We start from the raw sequence: 3,185 nt of genomic DNA, 5'->3' as shown, positions 1-3,185 counted from the left end.
ACTTCAAATGATAAGGCTAAATAAAAGTGTAAACTGGTTATACATTATGTACCTTATATCTTAACGAATCAATTTGTGACATGTGTACACTACATTAGAGTGTAAGCGTTCTCTTCATACTGCAGAATTCCGCATTTATCAAATACCTCTGTGGAAGCATGTACACTTCATTCCTGTCTGGAGGGCGACACAAAGGTGCCGCAGCAGCAGAAGCCGTAGCTATGTAAGAAAATCATCTCTGATGCAAAACAATCTATTGACGTCAAATAAGGAACGCACGACGAGTTTTAAACACCATGTTTTTTTTCGAATAACGCATTTGGCGTCTTGCGAGCCTTCCGAATGTTCGATATTTCTAATGTTTCTTAATTTTCGTTTGTCAGGACAATTTATAAATAGGAATCCACAGTCAAATCATACTGAATGGGGTTCAAGCGACGTAACTGTAAACGTCCACATCTTCAGGTGCTCTCTCAATGTACTCCTTGTCTAACAAAATGTCTATGCAGGATTTCACCAACAGGGCTTCAGGCTTGAACCGGGGAGACAGCTGGCTTAGCACCTCGGCGACCAGATCTTTATGCTTGAGAGTCTTGCGTGCCTTCATAATCCGCACTATGGTGGCCTGTATGCACAGCTTTCTGTCGTCGCGCACTCTCTTGTCGGCAGTTTTCTGCTCGACCCTAACCTCCGCCTTCATGGGCACGTTGATGTTGACACGAACCCTTTTGTTGCTGTAATTCTCGTTCAGGAACAACACCGCCTCAGGCTGTAGCTGCGAAGCGGCCTGCGACGAATTGTCTTCGGTTCCTTCTTCCGCGTGCACTAGCAGTCGGCACTTCAGCAGCGATTGCAACACCGAAATTAGGGTAACCATAGCAATACCGGTGTTTTCTTGGAGCTGCCGTACATTGAAGGACAGGTCACTGTTGTACTGCAGCAGGACGGCCATCTGGAACATGGATGCTTGAAGCGCGTGAGTGTTCTTGAAGCAGTTCGTCGCCAGTTCTCCCGAAGAAACGTTGTGGAGCCAGGTGAGCGTCCTCGAACTGTACCTGCCCCCATAAAATGCGCGGAATAACTGCGAGCAGGGTAGCAGCATGAGAGGAACATTGCATGTAGCCTGCTCCTTGACCGGCCACGCACAGGACTTCACAACTACTGCGGTAAAGTCCAGTCCAATGGGCCCGGCGCAGTGCTTGGCAAAATTTTTAAACTCTTCGTTCAAATTCTTACTCAAGCTAAAATCCTGTAAGAGACGCTGTAGATTCGAGGCGTATTCCAAGCCGCCGGCTTGCTTCAACTTGGAGATCATGCATCTCTCGGCGTCTTCACTTACAGACATTTGGTTCACGAGCCTCTTGGCCAGCATACAGGCGTAGAACTTCTGGAAGACGTCCTTGTCATCTAAGTACTTGAACAGGACCGCCGCGTCATTGAGACCATCTTCAATGTCTTGAACATGCGGGTTTCTAGTGGTCTTGTTCAGTAGATCGCCGCAGTATCTGGCGAGAAGCTCTGCAGACTTGGCGGATGAGTTGGCGAGACTCGTGACAGCATTGCTGTTAACAAGCTTGCCGCATGCGTTATCTAAAGACGTAATAAATCCGGAGGGATTTATGAACTCAGAGCTAACAAGCGCTGAGTACTTTTTGCGCACCTCTAGCAAGGCGCACACGTACATCGTCGGGTTGTGCAACGCCTTGTCGGCAATACTCTCGAGGCTCGCTTGGCCATCAGCCTGCACATGTTCTTCAAAGAGTACCTGCAGATGTTCAAGTCCGCACTTGGAGTGCGACACAATCTTAAGCAATTGCCCAATTCTGTTTTGCGTGTCGGATTTCAAGAGATGCTTGAATTCATCGTAGAAGACCTCTAGGTGGTCAGCGATGAGAACCTTTTCGCAGATCGCTAGAAGCGGCTTCAATGTAGATTCATGCATATAAAGCTGCACCCTCCGCTTCTCCTCCCGCAGACAAGCGTCCACCCATTTTACGTACTCTGATGCGCTATACCTGTCCAGATATTCTGTAATTACCCTTGCGTAGTAGCACGGCGTGGCTTCAAGGAAGCTGTTCTGAAAAACGGTTTCGTAAGTCTTGAGTCCAGGCTTCTTGTCTGATGGGTCGTCGTTATCTACACTCACTTCCACGTACGACGTAAGAACGACTTTGACGAGCGCGGCGTCAATTTCCTCTCCGTTTCGCGCTTTTTCGATCAGCTTCAGCACTGAGTTGATTAGCTGGTCCTTAAACTTGAAAATGAACACATGGTTCCACAAGTTTAAGGCCAAGTCGTATATATCGAAACATGGCTTCTTTTTTAGGGGGCGCATTCTTCTAGGGCAAGTTCGATTGAGGAAGGTGCAGATTCCGTCGAGGACCGCGCTGGAAAACTTGTACTTTTCCCAGGAGTAGATGTAGAAGCGCAGGAAGGGTTCGTTCGTTAGGTACTCTCCATCGGCACTGAGACTCTCCAGATAGCTCTCGAGGAAGTTTTCTATGCGCCCATAGAGCTGCAACATCAACGACTGGTCGGGGGGCGTACCTGTGGTTGCGTTGGCTTTTATGGAGTTCCACGACGTGCTGGAGGCGTAGTTGAACACGCAGTTGTACAGCTCCATGTACCGGCCTCTGGACATGCCCGCTGGGTTGCAGTGGTACACCTGCTGGATGCCCTCGAGCAACCTTTCCCATGTATCTTCAGGTTCGGTTTGCTGGGGTGGTGCAATAGCCTCCCCTTTTACGGGGTCGCCGCCGGCCGCCATTTCGTCCACTTCTTTTGACTACGATGGTGATGATGACCCCCCATAGAAAAACGGCGCACACCCGCAGTAAAGTTACTTCCTTTTTTGGGGTTCGTCTTTTGGCGAAAAAAACCTTCGCTCTCGCCAGTCGGCGCTGATGGCGATGAGACAGAGACATTAGAAGATAAAGGCAGCGTGGTTGAAAAGCAAAGAAAACTGTATATACATTCAATATGAAAAGGAATGGGACCCCTGTAGCGGCATCTTCATCACCACCACAGCAGCACCCATCATCAACATCGCCTACGCTCCATCATCATCATGATCTACCGCGGGTGCTTGCGTGAGCAGGGCGAGCCAAGCGCAGAGAATAAAAAATTCCCCGCATTTCCCCGAGGGGAAGAATGTGAAAGTGCGAATGCACGAGTTGAATTTGCGC

The 3,185-nt window shown here is 49.0% G+C and overlaps 1 pseudogene; it reads right to left on the bottom strand.

Annotated features, from left to right (window-relative positions):
- Nucleotides 1-430: 430 nt before the first annotated feature.
- Nucleotides 431-2,767, bottom strand: LOC144139837 (cullin-1 pseudogene; annotated as a pseudogene).
- Nucleotides 2,768-3,185: the final 418 nt, after the last annotated feature.

Source organism: Haemaphysalis longicornis, unplaced genomic scaffold, assembly GCF_048455015.1.
Source record: "Haemaphysalis longicornis isolate Haplotype H1 unplaced genomic scaffold, Haemaphysalis longicornis Haplotype H1 scaffold_5, whole genome shotgun sequence".
Taxonomy (NCBI): Eukaryota; Metazoa; Arthropoda; class Arachnida; order Ixodida; family Ixodidae; genus Haemaphysalis; species Haemaphysalis longicornis.
The sequence above is the reverse complement of the archived record's forward strand: the minus strand, read 5'-3'. Positions and strand labels throughout refer to the sequence as shown.